This window comes from Pinus tabuliformis, chromosome Q (genome assembly GCF_031772625.1).
Source record: "Pinus tabuliformis cultivar Carrire ecotype Pingquan chromosome Q, CPIR1, whole genome shotgun sequence".
NCBI lineage: Eukaryota > Viridiplantae > Streptophyta > Pinopsida > Pinales > Pinaceae > Pinus > Pinus tabuliformis.
In genome coordinates, this window is record NC_142296.1 from 1086838271 (window position 1) to 1086856837 (window position 18567).

The window sequence follows — 18567 nt, forward strand, 5'->3', positions numbered from 1 at the left end:
TTCAGGATATCATCAAATTACAATGAAGGCTCAAGACATTCTAAAAACAACATTTAGAACTCATGAGGGTCACTATGAGTTTTTGGTCATGCCTTTTGGCCTTACCAATGCACCTTCTACATTTCAAGGTTTGATGAATTCCATTTTCAAACCCTTCCTTAGAAAATTTGTGTTAGTATTTTTTGATGATATACTAATCTACAACAAGTCTTGGAAGGATCATGTTGAACACGTTAACAGGGTGCTACAACTATTGGAGGAGAAACAATTAGATGCAAAAATATCCAAATGTTTCTTTGGAGTACAAGAGGTGGAATATCTGGGTCATATTGTATCTCATGAAGGAGTTAAGGTAAACCCTAGCAAAGTTAAAACCATTAAGGCATGGGAAATCCCCACATCCATAAAGCATTTGCGAGGATTTCTCAGGTTGATAGGGTATTATCGCAAGTTTGTTAAGAATTATGGGAAACTAGCAACACCTCTGTTGGTAACATTCCATGACCTTCTTTTTCCTCTTGAAACACATCATTTGTCTACCTTTTCCCTCCATAGATCCCTTATATTCCTTGAAATTGATTAGTTAACAATATTATAGTTGTTAGTTTGCATTAAAGTTAGTTTATGAGTTTTTATGATAGAAATTAGGAGTTTTTAATAAAAAGGTTTCAGGAAGTTACAACATCCTGTAAATGGTTCATCATCTGACACGTGGCATGACAGGCAAGCTAAAGCAAGGAATAGGAACGAAAACTAGAATGTACAAGCATGGAGAAACATCGATCCTACAGCGAATCCAACACTCCTTGTTATGCGGTCAACGCTGGTCAAAGCCCCAACCTTTTGGTGACAAACACAACAACAACCATAGGTTTCCAAACCGGTTTCGTTTTGTTTCTTTTTGGAAATCGGTTTTGAATGGAAATGACCCAAAAATCATTCCATAGTAAAAGCGGAAACAACAACATAGTGAATGTACATTCAATCCAAATGAAAGCCGTGTATTATTTGTTTTTAAAAACACGGATATAGTTATAGTTACATGGTTGTTGATCTCTATATATCGTTTTGAAAACAAAGCTTTTGTATGATCTTCAGAACTTAATACCAGAACTCGATTACAGTCACGGTTTCATTATAACATTGTTCATGCGTTAATACCTTAGTTGCTTGAGCGTATTCCAGTATACCGTTGAAACGCGGACGGGCCCTGCGTGGACAGGTATACTGTCATTTTCCATTTCATTAGCAGCTTTTGAATATTGAATAGCATGCATAGTGATTAGAGTTATGCTTATGATTTCATTGATTCAATTAGCAATCCTTATGAATGGTGTTTATGGTGATAGCTTAAAGGATTTATCGTTAAGATCATTGAACCGTATCTCATAAGAGATCTGATCCATCGTTATATTTTTAAAGCATCTTCATAAACTCTGTTTGCATGTATTTAAATTTGTAGTATGCTTTTGATATTTCATGAATGTTGAGTGTTAACTAGACAGAGATTTTACGCACAACATCCTTGTAAGGGGATTAAAATCTCGGTCTAAGCAATACACAGTGTCTTTAGGACAATTAGATGAGTTGAGTGACCTGAGCATTAAAGTGATAGGGAACATATCTTAACCTTCCGTAAAGAAGTACTGTAACCTACCACAATGAACACTTAGTTAGGAATCCTTTATGTCTATAGATTTTAGACGCATGCCTCGAAGTTTACTTACCCTGGTCGATAATAAATTTAGCCTAATCTAGCACCCTAGGTTTGTCACTACATTTTGGCGCCGTTGCCGGGGAGGCGTAGTTAGAGGATTTCGAAAAAAAATTTAATAAACAAAAACAAGCAAAAACATAGATTCAGAAGTCATGTTTACTTATGCCTAGATCTAGAGATAATAAAGGTAGATTCATAAAAACCCCCCATCCAAAAACCAACCTACCATCAGGAGCAGACCCTTTAGGAAACATTGAACACACCACACCTGCTGAGGAAGTCACCATACGAGAATTAGAGGATAAAAAAAATCAGGGCAAAGACTCACACTCATCGAGAGGCAAATTCTATTAGCACACAAATCACAGAAGAAACACTTCCCTGGATCCTCTATACAAGGAGAAAGTAGCACAGTGACTCAACAATCTTTCTTTAATCTTCTCTTTGAAACAAGTGACACTGAACAAGGAACAGAGGAACCTATCAAAATGGCTGAGGAAGGAGATGGATCAGTACCAAATCAAGGTCGAAGAGACGAGGAAGAGTCAACCTTTAAATTTCCTATTCAAGAACCTGTTGAAGCCCCGAAAATCGGGTCGACAACAAGGGGGATACCCGCCCGGTCCGGACCTTGGTTGGCAGTTCCTTATCCGTTTGGTATAGCGGGTCCGACTGGGGATAATGGGACCAGTTTCCCAATGTAAGGGTGTGTGTGTGTGCAGAGTTGGATGATGCTGATCTAAGAGTTCTAATCTAAGCTACTTTAATCTAATTCTATGCTATTGTAATCTAATGAAACCAACACATCTAATCTATGCTAACCCGGGATGTATTTATTCTATTATGCGATCTAAAGAGATTTCAAATAATAACTGGTAATAAAGATCATTCAGCTATCATAAGAATGGAAATCAATGAAGATGAACCACTTTGCATAAAAAGTTAGGCAAAACAGTTGTGAACAGCATATCGCATAATAAGTTATTCATATATCAAACATAAATAAATAGCTCCACCGTACAAAAGTGCCAAATGGTAACTCAAACATTCATGCAATAACATATAAACAACTAAAACTGTATATCACTTTAGGAATATAAGCAGAAATAGCCAAGAAATAAAAGTACCATTTATGACTGGTCCTACTCATAAGCTTCAAGCAACAATGATTTATCTCTACTTGTTCTAATATCTACCAAGAGTACAGAAGTGCAACATCAGTAGCAGATATCAAATGCAAACATTAATAAACCTTGATCCATTCATTCATCAAAACCTCCTCTGAGGGTGCAGAAGTGCATGTTATGAGGACAAGTTTTTGACAAATTTCTGGACCCTTCTCTAAATGCATGAGAAGGGTTTAAACACTGCTAACTAAATAAATTAATTACATAAATTTAGGATACGGTTTAAATGACCACCCTTTACCTAAACAAACTTATTTCTAAAAATTGAATCTAATTCCTAACTATTTCTGCACTTGCTCCTTAATGTTGCGAGCATGCAACATTTGCATGGGAAGAGTCGGCTAGTTGTTTTCTGCTTTTGCTTGAGCTACACAAATAGAAATGGCAAGCGCTAGCACCACTTTCTAGTAAACTAGAAGATATTTTTGGGAATCATCCTCTGGCTAGGCGAATTTACTGCGTATATACTTGGTAACAACCCAAATTTCTCTCAAATTGCTTCTGCTTTTGCTATCTCGGTTTCTGAACTCGTGGAAGACTAAGCAAGTTAGGGACTTTGCTTTCTGAACAATTTTCTTAGCAATGATTGCCTCCATTCTTTGATCCGGGCCTTTCTGATGCGTTTTCCGTCTTTAGCGCTTTTTCCTTTACTGGGCATAAGCTTCAGAATTTTGTAAACATGCTGCTTTTGTGAGCTTTTGACCTTGAGTGTCGAATCGCCTATTGATATCAACATCTATTCAATAATACTCTGAAATCTGCGTTTCTGTTGCATGCGATATCCGTTTATGAGGGCATCTCTTCTCTGTTCTCCGAGCATTGACGCTTTCCCTTTTTCCTTAGATGTTTCCTGCACATTGCTTCATGTTGTTTCCTGTTTTTTATTCCTGCAGTTCACGCAAAGGAAAAGAGTAATGATAATAAATTTTGACACGAAAGCTTTAAGCTCTACGAATGTATAAAATCATGACACCCACAGTGAACTGACTCTTCGAAAAACACAAAACTATCCTTCATGAATACTTTGGCGTACATTCATTAATTTCCTTTAAGGCGCGCGCCCAATTTTTGGTTTAGGGACAACTTTTCTTGAATGCTGAGCCAAGGAAAATTTGCGATGGGTGATTTCTGTGATTCGCATCGCAGCATCGCAGCATCGCAGATCGCATTATCAAGATGTGTCATCGCAGAGTTTCCTGATCAGTTTATCACAGAATCGCAGCATCGCGCTTATCGCAAGATCGCAGATCACAGATCGTTGCAATTTGTTAAGTTATTGTGTGCTGTTTATGCGATGTTGCGATATGCGATGTCGCATATCGGCCATCGGAGATTTGTTTCATTTATGGGCGCATCTTAATGTATGCGATGCGATGAATTTCGCGTCGCTTCTTCGCAGTTTTTTTATTGTGCTCATAAAGAAATGTTTTACTCTTCTCCGTGCAATATATTTTAAGGAGTATAATACAAAAATTTTTATAAATTTTTTTGAATTTTTCACTAAGGGTCCCCACTTCTTTAGTGTTATTGCTAATACTTAAAGAAGGAGGGGGGTTGTTGGTGGCCACAACAATGGCGATTCACTTGGAAGAACCAATTATCTCTGCTTTTCTATTGAATTTTTTAAACTTCCAAAACGGAAATTTTTTCATAAATCTAAACTTTGTTATGGATAGATGGAGTACATTATGCCTTATTCTATCAATGATATTTTGTTTCAACCTCTTTCTATTCTAATTGTTTGCTTCCTCAGGCTTGTCCTTGTATTTATATCAGCCATTACTTGGTCTTGTAAAGATAAAATAAAGTCTTCTCTGTGTGCTAGCTTTAAAATATGCTCGTTTGCCGTAGGTAGAGCCTCTACTGCCAGCAGGCGTCCATAGCCTCGACAGGGTTACCTGTTACCCAGCAATGTTCCTTTATCCTGTTTAAGGTTATCTACAACCTTCAAAGAAAAATCCATATTGACACTTTTTCCTTTTTTATTCTTAAAGAACAACGTCTTGGTTTGGTAGCCAAATTATGACATAGTCATTCACTTGATTTACACTTTTACTGAACAAGCTGGCTGGTGATGAGACCCCTTGTCTTTTGATTTCAACAATCTTGAGTCATTGCCCTATTTTGATGGACAGTGTTTGGCAAAGTCAGCAAAGTTATAATATCTGTGATCATGATAAGCCGGCTCGTGATGAGACCTTTTATTCTTTGAGATATAGTGTTTCTTGGATTGTCCCTCTGAATGCTGGGATTTTCTTTAACAGGGAGGAAATCATTGTTTTCCTTAAGAAAGCTCTGGACGACAATAATAGAGTTTGAAAACAACAGTTTTACAATGAACCTTTATTTTGTTATTGATACCTTTCATTGTGCTGATATAAAACAATTCCTTCGCTAAAGGTTGCTTTCATCAAATTTTTTGAAGTTTAAACTAGTATCATATCTAGGCTAAAGTTTTTAACTGTATCTGTCAATAATAAAGGTCAGATTTTCAAAAAATTTCTATTTATACAAGCAAAAAGCTAAAAGTCTGAAAGAGAATTGGTGTCTTTTCGTGAATACCAGTAGTAACCATTTACAACTGGTTTTATTATGAAAAAGAAAAGAAAAACAAAACTATTCTACAAAATAGAAGAATAATCTTCTATGGAAAATATATTTTAAGGATTTGACCATTAACAGGCAAAGAATTCCTTCTACCTGCTAGATCCTGTAAGACAAACGTTGATGGACCTAAGACTTCAACAATTTGAAAAGGACCAAGCCACATCTTTTGAAATTTTGTATGTTTGCCCTTTTCTTCGTGAGCCTTATCCCATTTTAAAACTAAATCTCCCATCTGAAAATTTTTTCTGGTCATTATGTTTGAATCAAAAGAGGATTTTATTAGCGCTTGATGATGAGCATGGGTTCTTAGCTTGTTCTCGTTGCTCTTCTAATTTAATTATTTCCATTTGTCTTAGTTGTATGGAGGAAGTAGGTACTTCATCAATGTATTGTATTAAAGACAAAGAGGGAATGACTAAGTGAGTTGGAAGAACCACTTCTTTCCCATAAACTAAATTAAAGGGGGAAGTGCCGATCGAAGCTTTTTTCGTTAATCCTGATTAGGTTTTATTTGTTGACTCAACTAACCCATTACCTTGCGGATAGTAATTGGCCGAATATTTTAGTTTGAACCCTCTTTTAAGTGCAAACTCAGTCATTGCATTTCCAGAAAAGTATGATGCATTATCAAACATTAAAGCCGTTGGCAATCCAAACCTAGTGATTATAAATTGATCTATGAATTCGATAATATTTTCAGAATTAGCCGTCTTGAGAGGAACTGCTTCTACCCATTTAGTAAAATAATCTGTTGCCATGAGGATGTATCTATGCTGCTTAGAAGAGTGAGGAACGATCTCACCTATTATGTCCAAGCCCCACTGACTGAATGGTTGCTCGATGTTTACCGGTTGTAGTGGCAGGGACGGCTTCTTTTGTCTTCCAGCAGTAGTTTGGTAGACTTGACATTTCCTCACGTAACTGTGTGAATCTTTGAATAGCGTAGGCCAGTAATATCCTGCACGTAAAATTTTATGTGCAGTAGCATCTCCAGCATAGTGTCCGCCTGCTGGTCCATCGTGGAGTTCCTGCAAAACTTTTTCAGCTTTAGTTTTTTCAAGACATCTAAGAAGAACAGAATCATAATTCTTTCTAAAAAAATATCATTTATGAGCTGATATTGTTTAGCTTTCAATCTCAGAGATCTTTTCTTAGTGTGATCTAGGTGTGATGGAGCATACCCGTTCTTAAGATAATAAATGATATCAGCATACAATGATTCTACATCGTTTAGGCTTACCTCATACATTTGTATCTCTTCGGATGAAATTTCACAGATTTGCGATGCTCCAGCCAACATTTTGCAGAAGCCTTGACCTCTTACAATGTTTGCTGGTTTGATTTCAAGGTCGTATTCCTGTAAAGCAGTGATCCAATTTGCTCTTTTCTCGCCCATATCCTTCTGTATTAGAAGATTTCTTACCGCTGGAAACGGTACTATGATCTTAGTATGGGTTTTAAGTAAGAAAGGTCTGAAATATTTGACCGCTTTGAAAACAGCATAGGCCTGTTTTTCCACATCTGAATAATTGAGTTCAGCACCTTGTAAATTTGAGCTAAAAAACGCAATTGGAGCTTCTGTTTTTTCTTGATTTGCTTGAGTTAGAATTGCAGCATATGATTTCTCTGAGGCAAATGTGTATAAAACAAAAGATTCTGAAAAATTCGGGGTTGCTAAAGATGGAGCATTAATAATAGCTTGTTTGATTAGGTTGAATGCTTCAAGTTCATCTTGACCCCATTTGAAATTTGAATTCTTTTTAATCATGGTTTGCAAAGGAGACACAATTCGTGAAAAATCTGGGACAAATCTCTTTACAAAATTGATTTGACCAAGGAAAGATTGCATGGCTTTTTTATTATGAGGTAGAGATATTTCAGAGATTTCTTTGATTCTGTCAGGATCAATGTGAATACTGGATTTTGACACTATGAATCCTAGAAGTTTTCCTTCACTTAATGCGGAAAAAGATTTCTTTGGGTTAAGTGAAATCCCATACCTTAAACATCGTTGAAAAATTTGTTTTAAATCTTTGAGATGGTCGTTTCGCTTCTTGGAGTACACTGTTATATCATCCAAATAAATTACTACAGATTTATTGACTAAACCCTTAAATGCGATGTCCATGGCTCTTTGAAATGTAGCGCCGACATTAATCAAACCAAATGGCATCTTCCGATATGCATATGTGCCCCATTTAGTTCTGAATGTGGTTTTCAACTGATCATTGGGATGCACCAGCACTTGATTATATCCTGAAAATCCGTCCAAGAAAGACATTAGTTCTGAGCCTGCTACTGCCTGTAATATCTGTTCCATAGGTGGAAGAGGAAAATTGTCTTTTTGACAGGCTTTGTTAAGATTCCGAAAATCGATACAGATTCTAATATCTCCGTTTTTCTTTCTAACGGGTACCATATTGGAGACCCATTTGGAATGTCTGACGGGGAAAATTATTCTGGCTCTTAATAACTTATTTAGCTCAGTTTTTATCTGATTTTCTAAATTGGGGTGGATCTTTCTCAGTTTCTGTTGGACAGGTTTTTCATTGTCAATCATAGGAATAGTATGCTGAATGATAGAAGTGTCGTACGTCTTCAGCTCATCGTAATTCCAGGCAAAAACATTTTTATATTGTCTCAAAAGACGAATATACGCTAGTTTTTCTTCAGGGACTAGGCCGATGCCTAGATTAACATTTTGTGGTTTATCATCGGTTCCTAGGTTTACTAATTCGTAGTTCAGAGTTGAACTATAGAGCTTTGAATTGGTAGACCTTTTAAACCGATTTTTCAAATCGTATAAGTCTTCTAACTTAACCACCGATTTAGGTATAGCATTATCAGTGCTATTTTGTTGTATTTGTCGATCGTGATGGTCTTCGTCAATTATCTGATTGGAGTAGGATCCTTCAGAAGTGAGGAAATTTACAATATTAGGATCGTCATTGAATACTCTCCAATTTGTAATGTTGTCAGGGATGGATGGTCTAAAGATTAATTCTATTGAGAATCTATCTGGACTAAAATCTTCGGAGGGAATAAGCCTAGAGGTTACGTTAGCCAAAAGGTCTGCGCTTGCGTTTTGGAGTCTCGGGATTGAAGAGATATTAAATGCTATGAAATGCTCAGTCAGATCTTGTACTAAAGATTGATAGTGCTTTAAATGACCTGATAGGCAATGTATAGTGTTACGTACCTGTTTGATGATAATCTCAGAGTCTCCGAAGACTTGAAGATACTTGACGTTTAACCCGATTGCTTTGTATAGACCTTGCACCAAGGCCTCATATTCTGCTGTATTGTTTGTGCAATTGAATTCGAGTCTACACGTAAGCATGGTCTTGTTTCCTTCTGGACTAATCAGAACGCATCCTGCTCCTGCTCCTTCGTTAGATTTAGAGCCATCGAAATATAATTTCCAAAACAAAGATGTATTTACAGGTTCATCTACAAAATTAACACACTTTGAACTATCAGTTTGGGAAAAAATTTCGTCTTGGGACAAAACTGAATTTTCTAAGTAAGGTGATGGGTGAGCATTGAAATTACCGAGAAAAGAATCTACCAAGTAATTGCCTATGATACTTCTGTTATACGATACCACTTCATTTTCTCCCTCTAATTCCGTTAATATGTACTTCTGGTGTAACTCTCGTTCAACCTTTGATTCGGTTTACCGTTGTAGGGTAACCACATGTGCGACCAGTCGGTTGCAAAGTATCCATGGAGTTTCTCGGACCAATCCCTGCTAAGAATTAAGCCATAGAATTCTGGGATATCAGCCACTAGAATGTCAATAACCTGACATACCTTCGGGTTAGATGACAATCTTATGGTTACTTGATTAATTTCACCAATCACTTCGACTTGAGATCGATCAAGCTGAACTATGTGTACTGCGGATTTTTGTGGTTGAACATTTAACTTAGCACATATTGATCTGGGTAAAATATTCGATGAAGCACTAGAATCTACCAAACAATTGTGCACATTTTTATTGAAAATTTCATAAGTGAGAAGAAACGGGGGAGTGTGAGATCTTGATCTTCCTCCAATCAAGGCGATATCATTTGGATCAATCTTATTGATCGCGTTAGTTGGAGGTCTTCCCATGTTGTGGGAAGCTTGAGAGAGTACAGCGGTAGGCAAAGGTACACTAGGCATGACGTGTAATTCTTTCATCATTATCTTCTGTTGATGCTTCAATTTTCTCAATTCATAAAGGGTAATATTAGCCCTAGTCTTTTTCATGTCATCAATAATATTGTACTCCATTTCATCCGACACTATCAGTGTTTTTGATGGAGTTGTTTGATCTGCTTGGACTGGGCTAGATCGAGTCGCTTTAGTGGTTGTCTTCTTTGTTGCGACTTTATCTTTTGTTGTAGGGCTTGCGCTCTTCTGCTTAGGGGTAGTTTGGGAAGGATCAAGTTGATTTTTGCTTCGTGTGCTAACCGGAAATACTTCTTGTTCTTCTTCTTGTGGGAGGATGAAATCCCACATTCCTTGTAATTCCACAACTTCTTCGTCATCAGTCTGCCCTTCAGTGGCACTTTCTTCTTCTTCCTCTTCTTCAGTTTCAGCATTGGAGATGGCATTGGGTGGTCTTGCATCCGTTGAAGGACCTCTTTTAAAAGCTCTGTAGGGCTTTTTTAAAGAAGTTTCTACTACTTGTTTTTTTATGTCAATCATCTCATTAGACATGGTATTTAATACTTTCTGCAATCCTTCCAAATCGAAAGGGTCTTTTGTTTGTTTCTTCTTGGAGTCTTCCTTGAAGGTGACTTTTTTAGACTTGCGTTCCTCTATCGCAGATCTCTTTTCAGGGCTATTACGCGTTTCTCTACTGCTATCACCTCTGTCATGTTCTCAACTAAGGTTGTTTTATTTGCTCTATCCGCGAAGATTGCTATGTTTGATGGTAAAGCAGTAATATACCATTCACATCGTACTTCTTCGCTGGGTTGGGAAGCAGTGGGAATTTTGTTGAGAATTTTATTGAAATGTAAATCGAAATCTTTGATAGGTTCTTTAGCTTGGGCCTTAAGATTGGATAGGTCATTGATTAATGTTGCCGTTGATCTGTCATCACCAAACTTGATAAGGAATTGATTGTGGAAGATATCCCAACTTGTGATAGACTCGGAGGGTAATGAAAAATACCATGACCCGACTGTCCCTTGCAGTGTATAGGGAAAAAGCCAAACAACAACATCTTCGTTAGTAACTCCGTTGAGATTGATAGAAAGCATGAAATTGTTTATGTGCTCTTCCGCTAGCATGCCTGCTTCTGGATTGAATTTGGGCAGCCATTTCTCAGGATGGGCCGGTATTTGACTCAAGGGCGCGGGCATTAAAACTGCCCCAGGGTTGTTCCATGGAGACTGGGCCATCGTTGAGCTGCTAGTAGAGAAAAGTGCAGAAGATGATCTCTGTGGCTGGGAAGATGAGGATACTATGATCGTAGATGATTGAAGAGGGGTTGTGGGAGTCCCGGTAGATGGATGGATGATGGTTTGGAATGGAGGTGTGGGTGGTTGACTTCGCGGTGAGGTAGTTGAAATGGGCGATGTAGACGAAAGAGTCTCACTGTCAGACTCTTGTGGTGATTTCCTCGCTCTTTTCCTGGTGGGAAGAGGCAACTCAGTTGGCTGGATGCCAAATTTTTCACTCTTTAACCTGGTTAGGGGATGAGCAGGATTGTACTGCGAAGTCACACTGCTTTGAGATTTATCAAACCTCTGAGGAGAAATGGAAAATCCCTGAAGTTTGTGAATCAGAGATTCAACTCCAGGAGGTTTAATGGTAGATTGGTCTGAACTATCAGGGCGTGTAGCAGCGATTGATACTCGAGCGACTTCTGACTCTAGATTTAAATATACTGGAGAAGTCGGGGGAGATGATGAGGGCGTTTTACTCTCAGAATGGTATTTAGATTTTGATTTAAGTGCCATTCATAGTTCAGGCCCTCCTTCTAGCACCAAATATGTTGAAGCCCCGAAAATCGGGTCGACAACAAGGGGGATACCCGCCCGGTCCGGACCTTGGTTGGCAGCTCCTTATCCGTTTGGTATAGCGGGTCCGACTGGGGATAATGGGACCAGTTTCCCAATCTAAGGGTGTGTGTGTGTGCAGAGTTGGATGATGCTGATCTAAGAGTTCTAATCTAAGCTACTTTAATCTAATTCTATGCTATTGTAATCTAATGAAAACAACACATCTAATCTATGCTAACCCGAGATGTATTTCTTCTATTATGCGATCTAAAGAGATTTCAAATAATAACTGTTAATAAAGATCATTCAGCTATCATAAGAATGGAAATCAATGAAGATGAACCACTTTGCATAAAAAGTTAGGCAAAACAGTTGTGAACAACATATCGCATAATAAGTTATTCATATATCAAACATAAATAAATAGCTCCACCGTACAAAAGTGCCAAATGGTAACTCAAACATTCATGCAATAACATATAAACAACTAAAACTGTATATCACTTTAGGAATATAAGCAGAAATAGCCAAGAGATAAAAGTACCATTTATGACTGGTCCTACTCATAAGCTTCAAGCAACAATGATTTATCTCTACTTGTTCTAATATCTACCAAGAGTACAGAAGTGCAACATCAGTGGCAGATATCAAATGCAAACATTAATAAACCTTGATCCATTTATTCATCAAAACCTCCTCTGAGGGTGCAGAAGTGCATGTTCTGAGGACAAGTTTTTGACAAATTTCTGGACCCTTCTCTAAATGCATGAGAAGGGTTTAAATACTGCTAACTAAATAACTTAATTACATAAATTTAGGATACGGTTTAAATGACCGCCCTTTACCTAAACAAACTTATTTCTAAAAATTGAATCTAATTCCTAACTATTTCTACATTTTCTCCTTAATGTTGCGAGCATGCAACATTTGCCTAGGAAGAGTCGGCTGGTTGTTTTCTGCTTTTGCTTGAGCTACGCAAATAGAAATGGCAAGCGCTGGCACCACTTTCTAGTAAACTAGAAGATATTTTTGGGAATCATCCTCTGGCTGGGCGAATTTACTGCATATATACTTGGTAACAACCCAAATTTCTCTCAAATTGCTTATGCTTTTGCTATCTCGGTTTCCAGACTCGTGGAAGACTAAGCAAGTTAGGGACTTTGCTTTCTGAACAATTTTCTTAGAAATGAATGCCTCCATTCTTTGATCCGGGCCTTTCTGATGTGTTTTCCGTCTTTAGCGCTTTTTCCTTTACTGGGCATAAGCTTCAGAATTTTGTAAACATGTTGCTTTTGTGAGCTTTTGAACTTGAGTGTCGAATCGCCTATTGATATCAACATCTGTTCAGTAATACTCTGAAATCTGCGTTTCTGTGGCATGCGGTATCAGTTTATGAGGGCATCTCTTCTTTGTTCTCCGAGCATTGACGCTTTCCCTTTTTCCTTAGATGTTTCCTGCACATTGCTTCATGTTGTTTCCTGTTTTTTATTCCTGCATTTCACGCAAAGGAAAAGAGTAATGATAATAAATTTTGACACGAAAGCTTTAAGCTCTACGAATGTATAAAATCATGACACCCACAGTGAACTAACTCTTCGAAAAACACAAAACTATCCTTCATGAATACTTTGGCGTACATTCATTAATTTCCTTTAAGGCGCGCGCCCAATTTTTGGTTTAGGGACAGCTTTTCTTGAATGCTGAGCCAAGGAAAATTTGCGATGGGTGATTTCTGCGACTCACATTGCAGCATCGCGGATCACATTATCAAGATGTGTCATCGTAGAGTTTCCTGATCAGTTTATCACAGAATCGCAGCATCACGCTTATCGCAAGATCGCAGATCGCAGATCGTTGCAATTTGTTAAGTTATTGTGTGTTGTTTATGCGATGTTGCGATATGCGATGTCGCATATCGGCTATCAGAGATTTGTTTCATTTATGGGCGCATCTTAATGTATGCAATGCGATGAATTTCACGTCGCTTCTTCGCAGTTTTTTTATTGTGCTCATAGAAATGTTTTACTCTTCTCCGTGCGATATATTTTAAGGAGTATAATACAAAAAATTTTATAATTTTTTTTGAATTTTTTACTAAGGGTCCTCACTTCTTTAGTGTTATTGCTAATACTTAAAGAAGGAGGGGGGTTGTTGGTGGCCACAACAGAACCACAAGAAGATGATGAAATAAAAATGAAAAACATACCTCCATCTGTGCTACCAAACTTTTATGGCATGGCTTCAGAAGACCCAGATTCATTCTTGTTTGAGTTTGACATTGTATGTCAAACATATGGTTACACAGATGATGCCCATAGGCTTAGACTCTTCCCAGCAACATTAAAAGCATCAGCATTAAGATGGTTCATGGGGCTTGGTGAACATGTGATAACTGATTGGGATAGCATGAGAAGAATATTCCTAAAGAAATACCAACCTTATTGTAGATCGAAAGATTCCAAAGATGATATCTTTAGGATGAACCAACAAGAGGATGAAAATTTAGAGGAATACTTAGAACGATTTGTTTACAACTTACAAAAATCAAAACACCGAACCATGCCTCTTGATTTGATTCGAACAATATTCTTGAAAGGCATTCGAGAGGAATACTTAGATGATCTTAACTTGATGGGCAAAGGTGATATTTCCACTTTACCTTTTGAAGAAATTGCTGAGTTATGTGAAAAGTATTCTAGGAGCAAAGCCAAAATTGGAAAAAAAACCATATTATCCAAAGCCACAAAATCTGCTTCAGCAAGTGTCACAAGGGCTGAAATAGGGAACCTGTTAGAAGAATTCAAAACAGATCTGTTAAGTACCTTAGGAACCCAAATTGACACTCTAAAAGCTAAGAAGAGACAAGAAGAGGAAGTTCAGATAATGGCTATCTTTTGCCCAAAATGCTGGAAGAAACATGCCTTAAAACACTGCCCATTAGAAAACATTCAAGTTTGTGCCTTTTGTACTGAAAATCATGATATATTTCATTGCTCTAAAGTCAAGGTTTTGCAGAATTGTAATGTGGCAGCTAATGCAGATATGGAAAATGTGTATTACATGGGCGCAAAGAGACCATGGCAGCCAAAACCAGCACCTCAAGGTATGTTCCCAAATCAGAATTTGCAATTTCCTGTACATGATCAGATGTATGCTCAGAATTCATGGAATGTACCCATGCCATGGCAGCACCAAAATTACCCCCAACAACAATGGAGACCATCTCAACAATACTCTCAACAATATCATTCATATCCTCAATCATACCAACCATACTCGCAGCCATATCAACAATATCATCAGCCATACTCGCCATATCCTCAATCATATCAGCAATATCCTCAGCAGCAAGTTGTTTACCCACATCAACCTCAACCCACTCAACAAGCATTGCCTGCTCCTCCACCAATAAATCCAACACAATTACAACTTCCATCTAACTCACAACCTCCCAGACTTACTCAAATCCCTGCTCAACCTGTACCAAATCCAAATAACAGAGCAGAGAGGCCAGCCTACAATGTAGATGAGGGAACCTCATATCCCACATTACCCTTGCAAAATATCAATTTGAGGTCTAGTAAGGTACTTCACAAAGAATCTCCAACAACTGATAAACAAGAAGAAAACGAAGAAAATGAAAATGAAACTGCAAATCAAAGAAAACAAAACGATGACACCAAAAATAAACAAATGCAACCATTGCATCCACCACCTTTTCCAGACCGATTGGTTCAAACAAAACTTCCAATGTCTATACCATAGTTTGATGTTTTAGACGAGCTCAAGAATGTCTATATAAAAATTCCACTACTACAAGCCATAAAAGACATTCCCATATATACTAAAGCAATCAAAGAACTGTGCCTTAAGAAGCCCACTAGGAAAAGGGTTGATCCACAAACCATTCATGTTATTGGACATTTAGCTGGCCTTATGACAAACACCATCTCAATGGAAAAGTATGTTGATCCTGGTATTCCTAGAGTCACTACAATCATTAACAACATACATATTCCAAACACCTTAATAGATCTTGGGGCCGCAATAAATGTCATGACTCTTGAAACCATGAAAACACCCCAGCTCACAAATTTGCAACACACAACAATTGTTCTAGAACTTCCTGATAGGTCTAAAGTGATTCTTGAAGGGATTCTGGAGGACATAATTGTTTCACTGGACTCTTGGGAGTATCAAGTGGACTTTTTAATTCTTCAACCCAAATCCAATTTAGGAGGGAACCCTATCATCCTTGGTAGACCATGGTTAGCAACTACTGATGCATTCATAGGATGTCGATCGGGTAATATGATCATTTCACGAGGAACTGAAAGAAAATAACTCACTCTTTACCCATCAGCACAATCACCAGCAGTAGCACACAATTTATGGCTTGACGATAAATACAATGATAAAGAAGAAGTACAGTATGTTTTTAGCATCAACCAAATCTACGATTTTCAAGAACATAATAATGATGATTTGATAGAATTGTTCCTTTCTCAACCTGATATTTCCGAAAATTTGAGGAATGACCAATATCATGCTGTAGATGAACTTTTAGCCCAAAATTTTCAGGAAACATGCACCATTCAATCTTTACAAACAACATTCCATAATATTTTTCCCATTCAATCCATCACAAACACACAGAGTCAGACCATAGAGATTAGTCCAGGAAAAACTCTGAATATTGGCACTCACCTAGACTCATCTCAGCAAGAGAAATTGATTCAATTATTGAGAAAATACCAGAAAGCATTTGCTTGGGACTACACCGATATGCACGGGATTCACCCTGAAACATGCACTCACCATATTTATACCGATAGTACTATCAAACCAGTGAGGCAACCGCAGAGACGAATGAACCCCATGCTCCAGGATATTGTTAGAGAGGAATTACAAAAACTGTTGAAAGTTAATTTTATCTATCCTATCTCAGACAGTCAGTGGGTATCCCCATTGGTAGTAGTGCCCAAGAAAAATGGCAAGTGGCAGATTTGTGTCGATTACAGACAATTGAACGAAGCAACGCTCAAAGATTATTTCCCACTACCATTTATTGACCAAGTGCTAGACACATTAGCTGGGAAATCATCATTCTCTTTTCTTGATGGTTTCAATGGCTACAACCAAATCAGGATAGCCTTAGAGGACCAGGACAAAACCACTTTTACTTGTCCCTGGGGCACTTATGCTTATAATGTTTTGCCATTTGGACTTTGCAATGCTCCAGCTACATTTCAGAGAGCTGTATTAGCTATTTTTACTGATTTAGTTCATGATTGCGTTGAAGTTTACATGGATGATTTTTCAGTGTATGGCGATTCATTTGAGCATGCATTAGAGAATCTTGAAAAAGTTTTGAAGAGATGTATTGAAGCTAATCTGTCCCTGAGCAATGAAAAGTGCTTTATGATGTTAAACGAGGGGATAGTATTAGGCCACTATATTTCTTTTCAAGGCATTGAAGTTGATCCATCGAAAATCCAGATCATTGTCAATTTGCCAATTCCGAAGACTCAAAAAGAGGTGAGAAGTTTCCTTGGGTATGCAAGCTATTACAGAAGGTTTATTGAACATTTTAGTAAAATAGCTTCACCTTTGTTTAAACTTCTAGCCAAAGATGTACTTTTCAACTGGAATGAGAATTGCCAGTAAGCATTTGAAACACTCAAAAAGAAGTTGTCAACCACACCAGTCTTAAAAGGACCTAATTGGAACCTACCATTTCACATCTTTACAGATGCATCTGATACTGCAGCGGGTGCCTCATTGGGCCAAAAAGAGGAGTCTTGTCATTATGCCATCTATTTCATTAGCAAAAATCTAATACCTGCAGAATTAAACTACACAGTCACAGAAAAAGAAATGCTTGCCATCATATATGTTGTAAATAAATTCTGACATTATATAACTGGTTATGAAGTTTTTGTACATACTGACCATTCTGCCATTAGGCATTTAATGAATAAACTAGTAACTAGTGGCAGAGTTACCAGATGGTTATTATTGTTGCAGGAATTTAACATCACAGTGTTAGATAGACCAGGTAAGGAGAATCAGGTGGCAAATTTTCTTTATAGACTGCAAAATCAAAGGTGAGGTTGTTCCGGCTGAAGATTCTTTTCCAGATGAAAATCTATTTGCAATTTCAATAGTGAATCCTTGGTATGCTGACTTGGCCAATTATTTGTCTACAGGAAGAACACCTCCATACTTTACTCCAAAGGAAAAGAAGAGGCTAGTCAAACAAAGTGCTCGATACTCATGGATTAATGGCGATTTATTTTACACTGGTTATGATATGATTATTAGACGATGTGTAAGAAATGATGAGATAATTGATATTTTAAAATCTTGCCATGATGAGCCGTGTGGTGGGCATTTTGCAGCTAAGCGAACAACATTCAAGATTCTTAGTCTTGGATACTACTGGCCATCCATTTTTAAGGATTCCAAGAAGTACGTGAAGAGTTGTGATAGCTGCCAAAGAATGGGCAGGCCAACAGCTACAGATGAGATGCCACTTCAGCCCCAAGTGCACCTAGAGCCATTTGAAAAATGGGCTCTAGATTTCATAGGACCCATTAATCCAACCTCCAATGGTAAGAAGTACATCTTAGTATGTACCGATTACGTAACAAAATGGGCTGAAGCAAAAGCACTAGTTAGAGCAACTGAACAAACAGTGGTAAACTTCCTTTTTGAAGAGATTTTTGTAAGGTATGGAGTACCAAGGAAGATAGTGATTAATCAAGGTACTCAGTTTACTTCAAAGTTAGTTAAGGGCATCACAGAAAAATGTCAAATCAAGCACAGAAGAAATACACCTTACCATCCATAGGCCAATGGCCAGGTGGAATAAAACTTTGGAAGGAATTATCACTAAAACTGTGGCAATGAACCAAAAGAATTGGGAAGAGAAGCTCAAAGATGCACTCTGCGCTTATAGAATCACGTGGAAGAATACTACAGGATTTACACCATATCAGTTGGTGTATGGCAAAGAGGTAATGCTTCCTATTGAGTTTCAAATACATACTTTTAA